The sequence below is a fragment of the Lampetra fluviatilis genome, chromosome 12, assembly GCF_964198595.1.
Source record: "Lampetra fluviatilis chromosome 12, kcLamFluv1.1, whole genome shotgun sequence".
Classification (NCBI taxonomy): domain Eukaryota; kingdom Metazoa; phylum Chordata; class Hyperoartia; order Petromyzontiformes; family Petromyzontidae; genus Lampetra; species Lampetra fluviatilis.
In genome coordinates this window covers 13,596,055-13,607,487 of record NC_136286.1, presented here as the reverse complement: position 1 = coordinate 13,607,487, position 11,433 = coordinate 13,596,055, and positions in this window count along the sequence as shown.

The window sequence follows — 11,433 nt, the reverse complement described above, 5'->3', positions numbered from 1 at the left end:
AGGAAACAAAACCGAAATCTGCAGGTCACGCACAATGGACGTTTTCACTCCGACTTCGTGTTTTAATTAGCAAAAAAAGACTTTGTTATTACAGATTTCCCCCCTAAAAAAACGTGAAGAAGATTGTGTGTTGGCCTAAGGCAGTGGTCGGCAACGTAAATGACAAGAAGAGACATTTTTGTTTTCGATTTCGGTAAAAAAAAAATCTCTCAAAATTTCAAGAGCCGCAATGCGCTGTGTGGTGAATACGCCGAGACGGTGGTGGTCGTTACGGCACGGAGCAGTTCCTTAAATAGACGCAGGATGACGAGCCCAGGGCTAAGGTGCCCTCTAGTCCAATGGGGTGCTTGCCGTGGGGATGAGTGATGTTAGAATAGATATGACTCTTTCTTTTGCTAAAATGCATTACTCTCGAGAATAGTTTTTCTCCTTTTTACTGGCAACAAAACAGGTGTTAAGATGTTAAAACACCAAACTGAAACCTTTTGCAAGGAATCATGTCTGCATTAACCACAATACTTGTGGTCAGGATGCAAACAAAAAACGTACTCTGATAATAAATGCATTGTCTTTGAAACTGATTGGTCCACACCAGAGACAGCTTTCTTTTGAGCCTCGTCTCAAAACGGTGTTAGACCAGAGGACGCCAAAAGGAGGTCCCATGACTGATTACTCTCGGTTAAGTCTCTTTATTATGTTTCATTGCTTGACCGTTAACGTAAAACAAAGATGGACATCTGTGAAAAAGCGCTTCATAGCGCGTCAGATTCATCCAGCATAAATAAATATTCTGATTATGGCATGCAACTTTATTCAACAGGTCACCGAGTGACGCCGAATGGGTCGTCATTCAGACGGAGTTTCTGAGCCTAATTCGCCTTGCCCGACACAAACTGAATGATTCGATTTGCGAAGTGTTTCTATACAGAGTGACTATATAATTTATCAAGTGCAATACTGTGCGTATACTTGGATGTTGCATAGTATACAAGTAACCACACACAGAGAGAGAGCTCAGACATTCAACACAGCCCCGATGTTTAGTTCATTAGTAATGTGAACGGCTGCCAATGCAGGATGGACGGTCACTGTACTTGCATTTTAACTTAACCACACAAGATGGGAACAATAAAACACACGTACAAGACTGCAACGAAAACCTTCTACACCAGCGCAAATTCAAACGCTAAGCACATTTACATTTCTTTGTGAAACACTTTGCTCGATAAAGTTTTCATTAGAGGACAATGTTTCCACTTTTGTCTCCAGTATTTTTCTCACTTGAATTCCTAACATTGACAAAATATGACAAAATATGACCCTCCACTATTTACTTACAGATGCGTTGATCCAGATGGGTGAGCGTGTGGTTGGAGCTGCGGCTCATCGTCGGAAGGTTGTAAGTTGAAATCGTGGTCAGGGCTTGGGGTAGATGGAATGCAACTTCGTGCGACGCCGACGGGAGTGGTCAGTCTCGACGAGGTAATGATGATCTCAGCACTGCCCCACGATTGAGTGGGAAACCACTTTGACTTTCAATAAACGCGAGCAACGCGCACGTCCTTTGCACGTGACCGCCAGTCCTTCCGTCCCTCCCTCTCACCAGCGAGCAAAACTTTTTTTGTCAAAGTAATATTCCGTACTGTGGTATGAAAAGTCCAGAAGTTGTAATTGAACGACGGTCCCCCCCCCCCCCCTCCGAGACAATGTGATCCACCAAGTCCACTACCAAGGTAACTCAGCTTACCAAGCAGAGTGCGAATAACTTAGTTAATCTCTGAGACACAATGTAGAACGTCCATCTGATTACCATTCACGTTTCATTCTCTACGACGTTTACCCTCATTCATTCTCCAGAGAAAATAGGGCTGAAAATAAGGCTTTTATTTGGTATATCCATCAGACGACTTCAGTTGCAGATCAGTGTCCAACTCCTGCATGCATAAAAACAAATATTACAATGTTTTTTTGCAAAGAGTAAAACATATACAATTTACTCAGAATTAGTTCTCATGCACCAGACATTATCCAAAATAATTGGCACAAAGCTGGGACTGTGGCGTGAACCGCATCCGTCAAAAGACCCTGGGGGTTCCGATCTGTAACGTTACAAGACGGATTAACAATGGATTTAAAATGAGAGTTCCCATGTGCTGTATATTGATTTTTTTTGCACCGTACGTAGCTAACCGTGCTAATCGGAGGTGCGGGGGAAGGACAACAAACTAAACACAAAAAAGCAGTTTTCAAGATATTAGTTTTCAACCTAGATGATTTAAAAGTTACATAGCTTTTGTGGCTTCCTAATATCGGAAGGAGCGTTCCAGACGGCCGCAGAAGCGCATCTGAAAGCGCGCGATGGGGTGACCGTCTTTGTTCGATGGTTAGCCAAAAGCCACTGCGGGGAAACCCCGACAAAGGCCATGCAAGGACCGTATCTCTCGTACATCTCGTACTGTGCAGAGAAACGGGCAAACGTTCCCCATCATTCTACAAGGCCACGTGTCCAAACACTCTTCAAGTCCCATGAAAACGAATGTCCACCGTCTCTACGTAAGTCTGCAATTATTTTCATAATTTTTTTTATGAAGATGTATATGATGACATGATAAACTCTAATATAGAAATACTCACGATATATATGTCAGTATGCTTTGGGTTTTTAACAGGTTTTGATATTTTCATTTTGTAAAATAATGTTTACTCTTCAGGAGTACTTCATTGGTATTTGGTGAGTTTGCATGTAAATATGTTGTGCTCAATGGTAACTGAGAAAAAAGCAACGTTTATTTATCCTGCAAAGCACCAACCGATTCACGGGAAATGCAGAGCATATGAGGGGGAATCACGCTCAAGTGCACACACATCAACAACTTACTTGCTGTACTTGTATGCATGTATGTTGACCTTCTTTTCGCGCCCTGCGTAGCCAACCGTGCTAATCGCAGGTACTTCTCTTTTCGAAGCCACCTTTCCGACCTGCAGGTCAATGTTTCACGTTTAATCTTTGTGGCGGGCCAACAACCCCACCTCCCAAGTCGAGAATTACAAGCGCGGCTACAGTGAAACACAGCGATATTACACGATCAAAGTTGGATCGAGCGGTGACAGCAAATGAACGGTAAATGTGTAGCCATTTAATACAAAAGGTTAAAAGACGTTATGCACTGTCTCGGGCAGTGTTCTTCACTAAATTTCAGAGGGGGCCCACTTTCGCCAATAAGACATCATCAGTGTTGAGGGCCGCCACACATTTGAAACCATTGTGGTTTGACAGCAGCACGATGATGGGGGGGTGTTTACACAATTTGTGTTTTGTCGGGGCCACACTAAAGGCCACCAGGGGCTGCCAACAGCCCACGGGCCTTGCAATGAAGACCAGTGGTGTCAAGGCTGCCAGCGGAGATGCTCTCTGCCTAACACTAGGTTATAGCAGGGGGATGCTTTTTCTTAGATTCATACAAAATAAACGACATCATGTGTGGACGATAACTGCACTTGCCCTGTGAGAGCATTTTATAGAATTTTTTGCAAAGTTTATGGCAATCGAAACTCCCTTGATTTAACGTATTCCTTCGATTCAATGGGAATGCCTGAGGCCCAGACAACCATAAGAGATTGGCACCCTCGCCAGACGCGAAGACAAGAAACCACATGGATGAACTGTGAACACAGAGCCACAAAAAACTGGAATAAAAGCATAAACACTCGTGCACTTGTATCATGCACGCAAATATACATTTGTTTTTTTTCCGAGACACATTTCAAGGCTGTTTTTTGGGCCAAAAATCACAGCCAGCCTGTTATATATACAGTCCTATTTCAAGTGAACCAGGCGTGGCTTATTGAGATAAAGGTAATAATTGTATTTTATTTCACCTCGTGAAAGTACACTGACATCGATTATCTCTTTTTTTCCAAAGATGAAATTGTCGTTTATTTTGGAGAGATATCAGCATTATACATGTTTTTTTTAAAGATATGCAAGCCAGAGAATAACGCGATGACGCCAAATACACATTAGCATACATTCGTAACTTTAGTATAGACCCTTATTCTTAACATCCGTTTACAGCGAACACTCGCCTTGGCCATTTAGTCAAACACGACAGGGAGTTGAACATTCGGCTTCAGGGTGGCGCAGTGGTACAGAAACACTTGTGCCGCCTCACAGCAAGAGGAGCCTGGGCTTCATTCCCAACTCGGGTGCTATCCTTGGATGCAGTTTGTATGTTCTCCCCATGCTCCACGTGGGTTTCCTCTGGGTTATCCGGTTTCCTCGCAAAAGCTAAACCCAGACACACACACAATGTTTCTGATACTGGCCAAATATCCCAATTCTGATTTGGATACAAATTACTCAATTGGGATTATACATCGCAGCAACATCAACCCACTCGTGAAATAAAAACTTGGCATGACCCTCTTGAAAATGAGTCTTGAGGCTCAATGAGGCTTTCCTGCGTAAACAAGTGAAATAATAAGTGATAATAATAATAAACTGCCTCACAAGGGTGAGTGGGCCATCTACTCAGGTCAACCTCCAGCTCGTCTAGGATGGGGGTGTCAGTAGAGTTGCCGTGGTGGTTATCACAACAACGAACGAGATACGTCTGGTGGTGTACAGCCCTCTTCAGCACCCCTTCAGCTCTGGCTCTGCATCTACAAGGCTACTTTACCATCGATTAAATGTAAAAAATACATTAAACATGCTATTTCCACTAGTGTTGAGCTGACCAAGATATTATTATTTTTTTCAGATGCGCTTCTGTGGCCGTCTGGAACGCTCTTCCATCCTTCGAAATTTGGAAGCCACTGGAGCTATGCACTCTTAAATCATCTGTATTGAAAACGGATTTCTTTAGAACTGCTTTTTGTGATTAGTTTGTTGTCCTTCACCCGCACCTCCGATTAGCATGGTTGGCTATGTACGGTGCAAAATAAGTTTAACGGACACACATATGTAGTCTGTGAAAGATAAACCATGGTGTAGACCACCCCGTATTTTATATCTCATTCCACACTTCTGTCCAATATGTGGTGATGCATTGATTCGAGTACTGTTGTTCTAAATGTATTTTTGTAGGATGCATGTGAATTGCCTACAGCTCAGAGAGTCAAATACGGTTAGTTCCGTTGACACTCTAGTCTCGTTCTGCTGATTCCTTGGCTGTACACGGTCTGTCTCTAAGCGCACTAGGAGTGCGGGTACCGTAGTCCCGGATCATAATATTGATGTTATGCTTTCAAGCCAGAGACTCACTCAATTGTTTTCTAAACGAATAAACGTTTCCCCACACGTTTGCTTGTGCACAGCATAAGTGTTCAAACAGACTTCTAAAACTGGATTATCTCCCAACTTGCCAGCAACTAATCACAGAGGCTCCTTCCTATCCTGGCACTGCCTGTAGCTGCACCAAACCAGAACTCTAAATGTCTCAGGTTGTGCCGTAGATCAACAGGATACCCCCAGACAAGCCATAAAACACAAGCAATTTTACGAAGGCTAGAGGTAAGAACGGAAACCATATTTACTGTTTAAAATAGGGTGTTTTTCTACGAAATACATTTATAAACACGCAACTCTTACGATTCAGGTTATAACGAGTGTGCACTGTTTACGCAGCGTAAGCTGTATTAACAAGTTCAGTCTTGGATTTTGTACAGATGTGGTACAATGTCTGTGAAGAATCTCGAACGTGCAATAGTAGCGAGTTCCAGGAAGATGGGACCTCTGATAGCGAAGCTGCGAGGTGGAAATCTCTCTATCCGAGCACACGTAAGAGCCGAGTCGTCGTGAGCTTCTGAAGAAAGTTTCCCGGTCTTTAATATTGGTCTTCGTATACAAAAAAAAATCAAGAAGAGGCTTTTAATACTTCTGCAACTTATGTCAGTGAGATTTCGGTACTAAATAGAAAGACGATGGAGCCGCTTCTCTGTCAATTACGTGCAGTATCTTTACTCTCCAGATTGGTGCCACGAGATGGCAGGCATGTGAGACAAACTTGCACAACCAGACATTAGATCAGCAAAAGGTTGGTATAAATGTTTTCATTCTGCAGCTAAAATATCGTAAAAACCAAGGACCGTGACAATCTTTATAACTGATTAAGACAGCAACTAAAATACTTCCTTTACGCAGGAATCTGCCTTAGGCAGAACAAATGCAAATGATGTTCGCGTTGTCATTCATCATTAACACTTTCAGCACCCAGTGGGCACGCACTTTTCAAAACTATCGCCATGAACTATTGGATTCATTATTCCCACAGATATCCCTAAGGCTGCTGATGTGTGCTTCGTGCTGACCTGCCTCTCATCAACAATGCATCTCAACAAAAGCAACAGCGGCTGAAGTCGAAGAGAGGAAACATCTACCGCTCAGTCTTCACCACACATCCCGACGTCCTGATTGCAACCGTTGTACCCACGATGCCGCAAATCAGACAGCCGTGACCACATTGCACCATCAAAGGACAACACAGCTTGCTGATCTTCTAATATGCAGTTGTGCAACATTTTATTACGTAATACATCTGCTATTGCGCAGCAAAATATGAGAAAAATATACATTGACCATGAGTACCTAATTTATTCTCCATTCATAATGCATTTCTTTTTGATCAAACTCACTCTGAGGTGTGTCACATAATCTTAACAATGTAAACAGTTGATAGGACATCATATTCAATGACTAATAGTGTGTTATCCTCCCCCCTCTTGTGGCTGCCGGAGGTCAGTGAACCCATTATATAGAGGAGGCAAATTGTCATACTGCACATCGATAATCATTTGTATTATGCATATGATTCAATGGATGGTTCACGATCTTACGAATTTATATTCGTATATTTATCAACGCGGTGATTAATCGGCAATACTAAACCGGTCACTGATAATATCATGACTCGATAATGAATGTTGACAGCGAATTGTGACAGTGAAGATAATTGTAGATGGGGGGTATATAACCACATCCGTGAATCGGTGTTTGTTTTATTTGCAGGCAAACGATAATTGACACGACCAAAGTTGTATTTTTTGCGTGAAACGTGGACCCCCTAAAGGACCGCAATCGGACGCCGACTGCGATTCACAGAGGGTCGATGGAATTTCCCGTGCCTTGATTCTCTCGTTTCGTGAACTCGGTCATTCGTCATCCATACCCCCACGCGTTGCCTGACGCACACAGAAATCCACACCTGTGCACGTGGGTGGCTTGACCCAGCCAGGCAACAGTTCACACAGGGCTCAACCAGTGAATGTAAAACGCACATCATTTCCGACACGCCGGGTTGCAATACTGAGCCACAGTACAGTAATATATATATCATGGGATTCTTTTGATTTACACAAATGACGAGATAGAGTTTATGCAATACTGTACATCATTATGAGACAGCTTGAGACGCTATTGGGCTTGGACGCACATTGCTTGTTTGAACAGGAACGCGTTTACTGTTTACTAAATAAACCCTAGAGACCAAGGGCTCTCCAACTTTTTCAAACTTTAATGTAGCCAAGAAATGCAATCTCCCCCTACTCCCTCTCACGCACTCTCTCACGTCTCCCCTCTTGTCTCATTCGGCTCCTCTCCACGCACTCTCTGATCTCTCCTGTCTGTGGTTCCCAATCTTTGTGAACTCGAGGATCACTGTCAATCATTTCATATTGTCGTGGACCACCATGCGTCAAACAACATATCTCTGACATCAAAACTCCTCTAAATCATAGTGGTGCCGCGGCAGGCGAGATTTTAACTCCCTCGTCTGGCCGTGGGTTCGATCCCAACCCTGACGCCTGCTGTATATTTGGAGTTTGCGTGTCTCTCTCCCCGTGGTCGCGTGGATTTTTTTCCGGGTCCTCTGGTTTTCCCCTCCAGAATTAGAATTAACATGCGTTTAGAGTATTTGGCTGCTATAAATGTCCACATGATGAGCTAAATTGTTGAGTTCTGAAAAAGAGCCATAGAGGTCAGTGGGCCTTACCTAGACAACAGAATGGGAACCACTGCTCTAAACAATAACCTTCAGCAGGTTGATCAGTCCTGGTTGGTGAAGGAGGTGGCCAGGGTCGCTTCAGATTTAACTTGTGACTGTGTGATTGTGTACGTGTGTGTTGCCACACTAGGCGGCACAGCTGACGCATCTGGCAGTCATCTCAGTCAACCTATGGCACCTGGATCTATCCTGTGACCTCCTGTCAGCGAGCCTTCGACACTTCACGTGGCCTCAGAATACACCTGTCCTGGCCCTGGAGCCGTGATAACGTCACCGCGCACTTCGTGGCGAATGGCGGTTGTTGTTATTGGTGATATTTACCAGTCGGTTGTGTGCCGTGCCAGCCTGTAGGTGGTGAGGGCTTCATGATGGTCGACAGAAGATGGCAGTGTAGCAAAAACTACTCCAGACATCATCGGCTTTAGGCTTCATCCTTGAGGTCTCAGCAATTCTCCATGAAATGTTATTTTATTTGGCACTGATACAGGTGCCTTTCTTTGATCGATTTCACTCTTCACAGACGAGAACGAGTTAACCCGCTCAAATGACCACCGTGTGAGAGTTGCGATGACGTTTTGATATTCACTCGAAATTCGCAAACCACATCACCTGCAACTTATCCACCAACCGTTGTGTGAAGCCGACCAGTTGTGAATTATCATGGGACATTTTTGCCAGTATCAAAGTATGAAAAATAAGAATAAGTTTTACCCTTTCTGGCAACAAAACAGGTGTTAAGATGTTCAAACACCAAGTAGATGGCTTTTGCAAGGAATCCTGTCTGCATTAACCACACGTACTTGTGGTGAACATGTAAACAAATCATGCTCTGATAATATTTGCATTTTCTTAGAAACGGATTGGCCTACACCAGACTTGATGCCTTGCAAAAGGTATCCATTTTGTGTTTGGACATCTTAACACCTGTTTTATTGCCAGAAAGAGTACAAACTATTATTATGTTTCACACAGTTGTGAATTATTTCACAAACTTTACCTTAGCTTGTGAAGCCCCTCAATAACAAACGTGAACTTGTAAAAAGAAAACCGTTTACACACAGGTCTATCAAGTTGATGTGAATGAGAAAATACTAATTTGTGATATAATTCGCAACCGGTCAGATTCAGGTTACCGTCTTATCTCGAATTTTATCTAACTTTTGTCAAAGCGCTTTACAAGAACTAAAAATGGAACATTAGTTATTGGCTGATGGGGAAAAGAGATGGGATTTGAGTGTTGGGGAGGGGAATGGATGGCAAGGAAGGGTGATGGAAGGAAAACGGAGGGGCGAGGTTTAGGAAGGAGAAGGATGGTTAATGTTTTAAGGATGAGGACAGGAAATAGTAGAGGTTTGAAAAGACCAGGCGATATGGTTGCGAATATCAAATAATAATCGAAAGTTCAAGTCAACTTTACTGAGAATGCACCGTAGTAGAATTGATTGGAAGTTCAATATTCAGTTGATATTCAAACCTACATCACCGCCACTTTTTCTAATCAAATGGTAATGGAAGCTAGCCAATTTCGAATTGGTGTACCAAATTTAACTTTTGCTGTGAACCCTATTCGAAATGTGTGAAAATGAATGGGGAATCTGGAGTATTCCCTTTGAGGTAATGACCCAACGTTTCAGTAAAGCTGACCTAGATATACAAATGTGTGACTTACCGAGGCCTCATCAGATAACAACTGCGTTTCTGCACGTGCTGTCGCCACGAGTTCGATCCTCCACTCCCTTCGGTCGCCTTGTCTGCTCACAATAGTGTTAGATCCCATTCTGCAGGTCAACGACCATTCTCACCCACTTGCTAGTACGGCTTCGTCTTGTCAATCTAGCGACTTGTCCCATCTGTGAATATAGCTTTGGTACTGTACTTTGGGGGAGGCGGGTGGGATGGGGTTTTGTGAAAGGTCGGTCACAGTTCCTATGATCACTGTTACATTGCTTTCATGGCTTTATTTTGGTGATTTCGAAACGTTTTTTGGTTTGGCCATGTTTGTTTGTTGTAGTACGGAGTTAGAATGATGGCTTTAATCTAAGTTGTCTTGTGGTTGTTGTTGTTGTTGTTGTTTGACTTGCATCCCACTGGGATCTTTGCACAGCGTTGGTGTACGGTGCTTTTTTTTCTGGAAGACTTTGCAGTTTTTTCCTGGATTTTTCTGTTTGCGCATAGTCACTTTAAGATGTTTTCTTGTTCATGTTTTTGTTTTTTTGTTTGTTGCGGTTGCACCCGATTCAAGAGCCGAATGGCTCACAGGGCTACACCTAATAAATGAAACTGAAAACTGAAAAAACTGAACTACCAAATGTAAAAATTCTGCATATTTTTTTTTTAAATGGAAAGCTAGCGCCCCCTATCGATCTGGAAAGGAGCCCTCCCCCCCTCCCGGTGGATGCAGCCGTAAAGTTACGAGTCTCAAGCGACACACAAGTTCGTGCAGTCGTTGTGCTTCATGCAACACCCCCCGCCTCATCAGCAGTTCCCGAGGAAACTGCTGGAACTGCCGATGGGGGCGGTTTTTTGTTTGTTACAAAATGCACAAAAGTTGAGGTGGACGATTGTGTGTGCTGTTTGGAAATAATCGCACCTCCGATGAGCATGGTTGGCTACGTACGGTGCGAAAGAAGGTCAGACCTGTAACCCCTTATCAGTGCCCTACCCTATTACAGCCCAATTTAGACCTTATTGGTCACCTCGTGCCCCTTATACGTCTCAACGTTCATCCTACAAAGTCCCATCACAAGGGAGACAAACACAAACACAGAGACAATGTCGTTTTCCCCCTCATTGAAACGGCTGTACGCCGTATGGACCTGAAACCCCGATTTCCTTGTACAAGAATACGTGGTAAACCGTGATGGGTTTGACAAGTTTGGAAGTTTAACAAACATAGACACAAAACGTCTTAATTCCCCAGCACTCTGCCTTTTCTAACCTTCCCACTTCACCGTGAAACTCACCAATCTCTCTCCACGACCGAAATAACAAATGGTATAATATTGTGTAACTGCAGTCGCTTTTAAACATTTCTAAAGTATAAACTGTGTCCCACCTTTCCCCTCTCGTGTCGCCTTCATGCCATCTGCTCGAGAAACCAAAGTCTCCTTCTGTTAAATATTCAACCCATTGCTGCCACCGTGGTCTCAAAACTCCCTCCACGCGGGCAGTGCCGACTGAAGCCTTTTTGCCATTCTCATCTGCCCATAATGTCTTCTACGTTGGGGCTTTCGGTGACATTGGACCCCGCGTATCGGCCGTAAAATGTATCGTCGCCTGCTTCACAGCGGACATTAAACATCCCTCGATGTCATTTGTAGTCGGCCATTGTGTGCCACATTTAAAAGGTTACCTGGAAATTACTCGGTTGAGATTACGCGTAGCAATGTTTCCCCGACTGCGCTGTAAGAATGATGGAAATACCAAGTGTACT